The sequence below is a fragment of the Cydia amplana genome, chromosome 5 (genome assembly GCF_948474715.1).
Source record: "Cydia amplana chromosome 5, ilCydAmpl1.1, whole genome shotgun sequence".
Taxonomy (NCBI): domain Eukaryota; kingdom Metazoa; phylum Arthropoda; class Insecta; order Lepidoptera; family Tortricidae; genus Cydia; species Cydia amplana.
The window spans coordinates 16325512-16337015 of record NC_086073.1 but is presented as its reverse complement, the minus strand read 5'-3'; the positions used below and the strand labels follow the sequence as shown (position 1 = coordinate 16337015).

Here is an 11504-nt window from a genome sequence, read left to right as displayed (position 1 = left end):
ATTTCTAGTTCTAAGTACAAAATATGTACCTATAGGGAGTACATTGCTTGTATACAGTAAGTACCTAGGTACTAACTAAGCATTCAAAAAAATTTAGTTTACGGGAAAAAATGTCCAGTACCTATTGGTTCTTGTCCATTACTGGTGCCATCACCCACCCCTAAGAGTTTTTGATATTGTTGGATTAAAGACATTAAGTCCTCTGCTTTAAGGTACGACTTAGTTTTTCAGACTCTTATAATCTATCTAGTAGATACCTAAAGCCCCTAAAGGTCGAGGTCGAGATTACAATTTTTTTTTCGAAACGTCTTCACATAAAATCATGAGTTAGGTATTACCTACACCCTACACCTACACAAATCATGGCATACCATAACGCCTATTTTATTTAGATAAAGCGTGGATAAAACCTACAACATTTATTTTCGGAGTCGTTATTCGGAGGCTCGAGTCCTTTTGAGTTGGGCTTTAAAAAAATCATAAAACTTCTCGTAAAAATGAGTCGTGTTCTTCAAAAAGTAGGTAGGTAATTATGTAGTACTATGGATCCTAAGGAGCCTTATGTGGGCCTTAGGAAGCTGTATCTAAAATGTACCTAACAGGACGCAGTTTAGCGAAAAGAATTAATTCATCCTCAAAAATTTGTCATTTAAATGAATGACTTCCTTTTGACAGAAAGTTCAAATTTTACTAACAGATTTTTGTGGATTGGATCTAAACTACGTCCATTGGTCTAGCTAAGTAGGCATTAATTACTATTACGTATGTAGGCAATGTAGTCGTATATGTATATGGATTTAATGGAATCTATACATTGCGTATTCCAGGTATCATTTTACGCCACTTGACCATGAGTGTCATAGGATAATAGGCCACGATGACGTAACCCTATAACCAATATCACAACTTTAATATTACTGGGCGTTTTTAGGGTTCCGTAGCCAAATGGCAAAAAACGGAACCCTTATAGATTCGTCATGTCTGTCTGTCTGTCCGTCTGTCCGTCTGTCTGTCCGTCCGTATGTCACAGCCACCAATATCACAACTTTAATATTACTGGGCGTTTTTAGGGTTCCGTAGCCAAATGGCAAAAAACGGAACCCTTATAGATTCGTCATGTCTGTCTGTCTGTCCGTCTGTCCGTCTGTCTGTCCGTCCGTATGTCACAGCCACTTTTTTCCGAAACTATAAGAACTATACTGTTGAAACTTGGTAAGTAGATGTATTCTGTGAACCGCATTAAGATTTTCACACAAAAATAGAAAAAAAAACAGTAAATTTTTGGGGTTCCCCATACTTCGAACTGAAACTCAAAAATTTTTTTTTCATCAAACCCATACGTGTGGGGTATCTATGGATAGGTCTTCAAAAATGATATTGTGGTTTCTAATATCATTTTTTTCTAAACTGAATAGTTTGCGCGAGTTAGTTTGTTTCCAAAGTGGTAAAATGTGTGACCCCCCCCCCCCCCTGTAACTTCTAAAATAAGAGAATGATAAAACTAAAAAAAATATATGATGTACATTACCATGTAAACTTCCACCGAAAATTGGTTTGAACGAGATCTAGTAAGTAGTTTTTTTTTATACGTCATAAATCGCCTAAATACGGAACCCTTCATGGGCGAGTCCGACTCGCACTTGGCCGCTTTTTTACCCTTTGGGTACGGAACCCTAAAAACGATGATTAAGTATATTTACGGCGAGGCGAGGGCGTACATTGAATCTTGAACTCAGAAAAGGAGAACGCGCAAGAGAATCCCGAGCGTTGCGAGGAAATCTACAGAGAATCCTGGCTGTAGAGATGGATTTAAGTGTTAACGCCCAGAATGAACATATTTTTTCTATCATGTGACACATACTTGGTGATCATACCTCTATCATAATATTCATAATCGATTACCACCGCCCCTATCATACGATACTAAAAACTCGAGGTAGCTTTTTTCCATACCGAACCAAATATTCAAATAAAATAACAAAGATTTGCAAATTTTGCGATGCTTCTAATTTTAACTGGACTTAATTGTCCTTTTTAGGGTTCCGTAGCCAAATGGCAAAAAACGGAACCCTTATAGATTCGTCATGTCTGTCTGTCTGTCTGTCTGTCTGTCCGTCTGTCTGTCCGTCCGTATGTCACAGCCACTTTTCTCCGAAACTATAAGAACTATACTGTTGAAACTTGGTAAGTAGATGTATTCTGTGAACCGCATTAAGATTTTCACACAAAAATAGAAAAAAAAAACAATAAATTTTTGGGGTTCAATTTTTTTTTCATCAAACCCATACGTGTGGGGTATCTATGGATAGGTCTTCAAAAATGATATTGAGGTTTCTAATATCATTTTTTTATAAACTGAATAGTTTGCGCGAGAGACACTTCCAAAGTGGTAAAATGTGTCCCCCCCCCCTGTAACTTCTAAAATAAGAGAATGATAAAACTAAAAAAAATATATGATGTACATTACCATGTAAACTTCCACCAAAAATTGGTTTGAACGAGATCTAGTAAGTAGTTTTTTTTTATACGTCATAAATCGCCTTAAGGCGCTAGACGCTGTTTTTGGCCGAAAACTCTAACATTCTAGAGTCTATATCTTCTTAACGGTTCAACAAAAAAATATATATGATTTTACGTTTTATGTACAACATTTCTAACGTTTGACTTGTTCCCTATGACTTATAGTTTTTCCAAAAAAGGAACATTACGACAGGCCGTTTTGCGACTAACTTTGCCTATTTCTAGTAAACGGTTTATTCGATTAAAGTTATTTTTAGACTAGAATAATTGTTTTAACAGATACTACAAATGCAACGTAGAATAATGTTAATAAATAATTTTTTTTTTAAGAAATCGAATATTTTTCAACATTTTGTGCGTATGTAGCTCGAAAAAGGCGTGGCCGGCAGTCGTGTGCTAGCTTTGAGACGAGGAGGCTGTGTCGCTCGTCGCTCCGTGCCGTCCTTGTATTCTGCATGCTTGTTCTGAGCCGAGGTGCTATAAAATTGGAGTTATTGTGGCCAAAGATTAAATAACTGCAGAATGTTGATTTGGTTGTGACGCGCTTTAGCGCGCGCAACACGGTGTTTCGCAGCCTATTATTACGAACGTAATGACAATATTTCCACTTATGTTTCAGAAAGCTTCATTTGAAATATATAAAAAATGTTTTCGAACATGCACCGACATATTGCCATTAAAATTTAACGTTTTTAATAAAGTTCAATTTCTAAAAAAATTGATCAACATTGGCAATTTATGTTGTAGGTATATACTATATAGTTTGATTCAGAAACCATTACATTTTTAGGATTGTTACCCATTAAAATGATGTTAGTTTATTAAGTAAATCTGGGGGCACTGCCCCCGCCAAATCGAGCAAAAAAAGAGGCACGGCCGTACCATCCTTTTCTCGAAGCGATTCAGGCCATTTTCGACGTCCTGTAATTTTGTGCTGGCTGAAGCTAAAATCCTGAATTTTCAGTAATATATAGGGCTAAACATGCTTAAGATATATTCTCAAAAACATTCAATTTGAACTAGTAGTTTAAGAATTATTGTACGTCAAAGTTCCTTATTTTCGACACTGACACACTCACTCACTCACTCACTCACCTACGATCATCATAATTCTAAGGTACTTCTAGTATATCCACAAGCTTCAAATTTTAAACATAAGTAGTTTTCAGCTTATCAAGCCATAGAAAACCTAAAAATATTGCAATATCAGTCACGTTTTAAAGATCTAAGAACTGCATAAGTAAGTTTGTAATCCCATATAAATATTTGCTATTACAAAGTTACTGTTGCAGTTCCTACAAATAGTAGGTAGTAAAGTAAAGGTACACTACGATGTACGATGATGAAGACGTGTTTCTTTATGATATGTGTATACATAGTATGAGTACCCGAAAAGAAGGACTGCCTACAAAAAGAGATGAGATCCCATCAAAAACATTACATGTAAAAAGGTGCAAGTTTCGCAACGCTTCTACTACAAAAAAGTTTTGAGATGTAATGTGAAACCAAGTCGGTTATTTTAATCAGTGCCTGGGGGTGTTAAAACTGTATCAAATATATATCTTTAATTTGTAATACATATAATGACTTGGCAATCGCACATAATGCTTTACTCGTACCGTACTCGTAAATATGTGTAATGCTCGAACTGCAATTAGCGCTAGCGTTATGTTCAATTAAAAATATTTTTAATAGGTGACGATGATCCTTATGTCATTATGCAGCCGTGCGATGGCCAAGTCATTATACGTATTACAAATTAAAGATATATATTTGATACAGTTCTAACACCCCCTGGCACTGATTAAAATAACCGACTTGGTTTCACATTACATCTCAAAACTTTTTTGTAGTAGAAGCGTTGCGAGACTTGCACCTTTTTACATGTAATGTTTTTGATGGGATTAAGTTTTCTCAAACATGCGTGGAAATTTCTCAAACATGCGTTGAAATATTACCATAATGTCCCGTCCTTATTTGAACTTTTATAGGTATATATATCCTCGCATTTTTTGAGAGAAGTAAGTACCTATACATACCTACATATTATTTCAATCGCGATAACATTTACCGGCCCTACGTTCATAAATAGTACATTACTGCAGAGGCCGTGAAGTAAGGGATTGTAGAACGAGATTGCGGTAGACGGCCGAGTCGTAGACGAGGCCGGATAAAGCGAGTCTTGCAATCCCTGTTCCGGCCAAGCATTGTATAGTGCTTTTTCTCAAAAATGGACAGCAAAGTCGACGTTGCCGGTTAAAACATAGGTCGCGAAGTGCATAGTTTATGGTCATTCAAACAATTAAAAAGTTAAAAACATTGCAGTCTCGATTTCGAGACTGCAATGTTGCATACAAATTCCATTATTTAACGAGTTCCAAACTTTTTAAAACTTTAAATGGCCATATCAAATGAAGGCATAGGTCCCTTAAACAGCCAAACAGATGATCAGCACTTATTATTATAAAGCCTGTAACAGACTATCGCACCGCACCGCGACCTTGGAGCGTCGCACTCATAAGTAAGAGCGAGAAACAGATACCTATCTCTTTCTCGCTCTCACTTATGGGTGCGACGATAACAAGGTCGCGGTGCGGTGCGATAGTCTGTTACAGGCTTAATGTTGGTACCGCGACTATTTAGGTGTCTCAAATAGGTTGGCGTATTTTCAGCAGAAAAATACACTTCTTTTATTTTTTTTAAGGCGGCAAGCAAATCTTTTTAATGGTTTTACTTTTTTCTGTGAAAATTAGAACCTGTGATTAGAACGTTGCTTCTGTAAAATATTTCTATTTCTTGCACCATTTTTGAGAAAAGCACTATATATGACTCGGCTGGAAGGCTACTTGCTGGCTTCAGATTCAATTAAACGGACTCCCAAGGTCGTCCGTTTAAAACGAATCCTCAGCCTGCAAGTAGCTACTTCCGAGCCTCGACAATAATGTACTATTCTCAAACAATGTAAGAAAATAAAAATGTAAATTGCCGCCTTTTTTTATTTTTTTAACTTGACATTAGAAAAAGCTATTCGAGCACCATGTCTAACCGCTTATAAATATAGTACCATAGATTTGTTTTCTTTTTTTTTTTAATTTTAATGTCGCAAGTATGCCCCAACAAATCTGTAATATGCACCTACTAGACACATCACATATAGCCCGTATTTCTAGGGAGGACCGATTGACTCACCAAATGATACATAATAATAATAATAAAATATATGTCGCAAGTATGCTTACAGCTTACAGATAGTGGTCGTTGGCTGTATGTAATATTTCCTTTGTCAGTCTAATCTTAGTGAGCAAATTTAAAAGATATTTTAAATATTAGACAAAACAAAAAACCTAAGGTAGGTAATAAACACATTAAAAAATGTTGGCTGACGGCGTATTGCATAAAGTATCATTCTATGGAACTAACTATGTCAACAAAAGTCACTAGTAAATTCATTCATCAAGTTTGATTACTTACATAGTTAGCAAGTTCCATCGAATGACACTACCAATTCAATACGACGGTTATGTCAATTACACAAACGTGCAGCATGGTGCGTAACGGGATGGGTAAGTAATATATAATAATAATATAATTTTATACGGCGTTTTAAACAGGACGCGAGTCGTATTAACCGTGAAATGTAATTTACGACCTCCACTAAATGCATTATCTACTCATACTCAAACAACAAAATATCTGCAAACAAAAGGTATACGAGTATAGCGCCAACTGCACGCCTCTGGGCTGTATCTTATTCTTTGAACCTCGTGGCGGTGCAGCGATACAAAATTCACGTACGATCGCAGCGAGCGGGGTAAGCGGGTGGTGCGGGTACAGAGCGCTTAGCTCCGCCCTGACGCTCAAGGGCATTGGGCCTTCCAATCGTCTTAATACGGAACCCTTCATGGGCGAGTCCTACTCGCACTTGGCCGCTTTTTTATTTTAAGTTGTCCCCTACACTTTTTTTTTTCAAATTTGTGATTTTTTATGTTATTTCTACTCAGAATCACGAGCTCTTTCTATCCTAATAGGAGAATAAAACCTATTAGAAATGAGCAGTCAAGCGTGAGTGGGACTTAATGTACGGAACCCTTGGAACGCGAGTCCGACTCGCACTTGGCCGGTTTTTGAAATAAAAATTACTAAAATGTAATATTTGACGTTTTTTATGGTACTATCTTGACATCCGCATTCGCGGATGTGAGCCTTTAAAAATCCGCATCCGCATCCGCGGATGTCAAAAAATCGGCATCCGCAACATCCCTGCACCTACACAAATCATGGCATACCATAACGCCTATTTCATTTAGATAAAGCGTGGATAAAACCTACAACATTTATTTTCGGAGTCGTTATTCGGAGGCTCGAGTCCTTTTGAGTTGGGCTTTAAAAAATCATAAAACTTCTCGTAAAAATGAGTCGTGTTCTTCAAAAAGTAGGTAGGTAATTATGTAGTACTATGGAATCCTAAGGAGCCTTATGTGGGCCTTAGGAAGCTGTATCTAAAATGTACCTAACAGGACGCAGTTTAGCGAAAAGAATTCATCCTCAAAAATTTGTCATTTAAATGAATGACTTTTCCTTTTGACAGAAAGTTCAAATTTTACTAACAGATTTTTGTGGATTGGATCTAAACTACGTCCATTGGTCTAGCTAAGTAGGCATTAATTACTTTTACGTATGTAGGCAATGTAGTCGTATATGTATATGGATTTAATGGAATCTATACATTGCGTATTCCGTATCATTTTACGCCACTTGACCATGAGTGTCATAGGATAGGCCACGATGACGTAATCCTATACCAATATCACAACTTTAATATTATTGGGCGTTTTTTATTTTAAGTTGTCCCCTACACTTTTTTTTTCAAATTTGTGATTTTTTATGTTATTTCTACTCAGAATCACGAGCTCTTTCTATCCTAATAGGAGAATAAAAGTGTCCCAACATTTCCATACATTTTTCGGTCTTTCCATTCCGCGACCGCCATACAATGTCTATGAAAAATGGTGACGGAATGGAAATAAAAACCTAAGGACACTTTTTTTCTCCTATTAGGATAGAAAGAACTCGTGATTCTGAGTAGAAATAACATAAAAAATCCCAAATTTGAAAAAAAAAAGTGTAGGGGACAACTAAAAAAAAACGCCCTATTACATCTAGTGGATTTACGCAAACATTAAAATTTACTAAGTATATGTAGAGATGTAAACTAAGTAGTCTAAGTACCTACCCTTTAGCTAAACACTATCACAAATAACACCCAATTGATAAACCTCTCAATTTAGCAACAACCTTAATTAATGCCGAATCGACTCGATTAAGGGCAAACATATTTCGTCTAATAACTTCCTAAACCTAGTATCTCACTCCGCAGTAACTCTAAAATGAACTTTAAGCCTTGTGTGATAAAGTCCATCGTTTAAGTGACCGTGGAGTAGATACGAGACCCTGAAATCGGTTAATTTTTAAGCCTAGTTCGGAACCTAGTTGCCCTTGGGTTGCCGGCGACAAGTTTTAGATACACTTCAAATACTTGAGTATGAAACACCTTGAGCTGATTGACTTGGGTAAACATCATTTAGGCATACTTAGTCGCCAGTAGTTATATCGGGGCGGCCAAAATACTCAAAAATATCTAAACAAGCACTTTAACGCCTTGGCAATAGAGGCGCGTTCTGATATATTTGTGAGCACCTTAGACGCTCCGATATATCTGATGGCCACGGTATATACCTGCGCCAAAGAAGGCCCATCGTTATAAAATTTGCATAAATGTTGTATTCTTTGTTTTTCTTGTATCTAATACATCTATCAGTGTAGATACCCGGGGGTATTTACCACTTTTAGATACGTGTCCTAGAGCAGGCATCTCTCGTAAATAGTGCGCATTAACTATTGCGAACTTTCCGTGTGTGAATCATCGACATATTTATCAACAAATGCGATGATTTTGGGGTACGTAGTTATCTTTGCCAGATAATATCATATTGACATACATAGGTACATACTTACAAGGTCAACAGTGCTACTACCTATTTGTTAACCAATGAAAATGGATTATATTTTGTAAATTACGGGCTAACATAATAAATAGATATTTATTTAAATACATACCGCCATAGTTACCTATAGATACCTACCTAAGGCCTCAGGATCTACTGCAATCTTCGTTAATCGAAATTTGGTTTTCCGCCTCTACTGAATTAACCGAATATGCAAAAGCGATAGAGAGACAGAGACGTCGATTTTCGATATACGCGGAAGGCCCTCTAGATCAACATCATTTAAACGACAATGATTTATAACTCAAGATAGGTTATAGGCGTTCCAAAATTGAAGCGCTTAACTTGTGACAATTGGACAAGTTGCCTTTAGTCGCGGGCGTCGCGGCTGAACAAGCGAGAAATGTGCACGTGCTAACGAGCTCCCGCACACCGAAAGAGAAAGAGACGACCTTATGTTTAACAACGAGTGTGACAAAGATGGATGGTATGAGAAAATTAATCAAAAATAACAGATTTTTTTGTAGGCACAGAAATAAATATGGAAGTATTTTTTGTGCTCCTCAAGTATGAGTATAACCTATCTAGGTTATATAATATCATTGTTAAAAGACAAACATTTCTAAGTTTCCGTATGCGTGAATCATCGTCACATCAACAACAATCAACAATGATGTTAGGGTAGTGACGATAGTCATTCGCACCAGATATAGGTACGTAATAAGGAAAACTAAACAACGGCGTCATTTGTGACTAATTTGAATAGTTAAGTGCTAGACGATTCTGCGTAAATCAATATTTATGTTTATACCGTAATATTCCTTTTCTACTAAGCTACTTGTATTATAAATATAATTACATATGTATTTGAAAGTTTTACCTGAGTGGGTACAACTTCCATGCATCCAGAAGCAAAGGAAAAGGTGCGAAAAGTACTTATCTAGGTTTTATTATTCTTAATAAGTACATCCATATCCTAATACATTTAGGTGAAAATGTGTTAAATTCGAAACCAACCTGAGCATTCATCAAAATTATTGTATAGGCGAAATAACGTGTTAAACCGGCAGAAATCCTTTTTAAGTTGACGTTAATATTATATATTCAGGAAAAATACTCCCTCATAACGCACATCTAATCAGAAAACCTATCTTTCCTTTTTTCCGAGAACAAATACGAGGGGTATTCAAAATATTCTCGGTATGAGAATGAAAACAAACAAGTACGAAAAGTTTGATATTTTTATTTTTCAATATACTCCCCCCCTATGTTCATACACTTAAAAGATCGATCAATTATTTTTTTTAATCCCTCGTAAAAATATTTTTTATCTTTCGTGTAAAAATGCTCCTCCACTGCCGCCTTCAATGCTTCATCGTCAGAAAATTTATTTCCACGCAGATCCTTTTTAAGATTGGGGAGCAAAAAGAAGTCGCTGAGGGCTAAGTCCGGACTATACGGTGGGTGAGTAACAGTTTTAAACCCACATTCAACAATAGCTGCCTTGGCAATATGAGCAGTATGGACGGGGGCGTTGTCATGCAGAAGCAGAATACCTTTGGTTAACTTTCCTCGCCTCTTTTCTTTAATTACATCCTTTAATTGACGTAGAATGTTAGCGTAGTACTGTCCTGTGATATTTACACCTTTTTCTTTATAATCGATTAGTAATACTCCTTCACAATCCCAAAATATCGTGGCCATGACCTTGCCAGCTGAAGGGATGACCTTGAACTTCTTGGGATGAGCTGAACCCTTAATGTGCCACTGCATGGACTCTTGTTTACTCTCTGGGTCATAATGATGAACCCAGGTTTCATCTCCAGTAACTATTCTTTGCAGCACCTCATCAGGATTTTCACCGCACAGGTCAATAAAATCGGAACAACAAGCTACACGCATGTCTTTTTGAAGCCGAGTCAGCATTCGCGGAACCCATCTTGCACTTACTTTTGACATATTAAGATGGTCATGTATAATATCATGTACGGTACCAATAGAGAGATTGGTTACTTGTGCTATAGATTTTACCTTCACTCGACCATCTTCCAATATAAGTTTTTCCACTTTATCAATATTTTCTTGTGAAGTAGCTACTACAGGCCGGCCAGGTCTAGGGTCATCTTCAATACTCTCCCTTCCGCGTTTAAACTCGCTTGACCACTTTTGAATGGTAGATAAAGAAGGAGCAGACTCACGGTAAACACAATCCATTTCCTCTTTTATGGTTTTTTGATTTTTACCCTGTTTTGTCAAGAATTTTATCACGCATCGATGTTCTAATTTAGTTAACATTGTCAATTCGCACATGATGTTCATGTTTGTTCAGCAATTGCAGAAAAACAAAAGACAATCTCGGTTCGAATTATACTTTTTTTTAATGTCAATGAATAAACCTTAGCGGCCAGTAACGAAAGAAATTTTAGAAGAGGTCGTAAGATATCAATACCGAGAATATTTTGAACGCCCCTCGTACAACTCACGCACTGATTTGTATAAAAACTAATTAACCAATTTGTACCTTAACAGCTCTGGTTTAAAGTCCCACTTCGTCTGATGCAGTAGCAGATGGACTCTAGATACATGAGTGACACGTGTTGTTAGACTATTAGCATATTTATCACGACTACGTCAACTTATCTATTCACAAGTATTAATTGATATTTAGTATAATTTGAGCCGTCTATTCGTAATAATATTTCGTAGTCAGAGTTCACACTATACTGGACTGTAGCGCGCTTTCTAGAGCTGTTGTGAGTAGAGATAACAAGTAAAACGTACTTATGTCTTGTATAATTTGACCCTTAGAGATGTAACAACTTTGCGTAATCAAAGTTCAGACTTATAGGAGTTTGTAGCATGCTTTAGAAGAGCGTTGTGTGTTACAAAATCGTAGTAGGTAGGTACTTAGAGATACTAGAGATAAAGATAATAAGATGTGATAGATGAATCATTGAATAAGTAATGTTAAAAAAACCT

The 11504-nt window shown here is 36.6% G+C and overlaps 1 long non-coding RNA gene across 1 annotated transcript in view; it reads left to right on the top strand.

Moving 5' to 3' along the window:
• Positions 1–1149: 1149 nt before the first annotated feature.
• Positions 1150–11504, top strand: part of LOC134648395 (uncharacterized) — a 120147-nt gene continuing 109792 nt past the window's right edge. The window contains exon 1 of the long non-coding RNA XR_010096881.1: positions 1150–1379. This is a non-coding gene — a long non-coding RNA (uncharacterized LOC134648395). The remainder of the gene's footprint in view (positions 1380–11504) is intronic.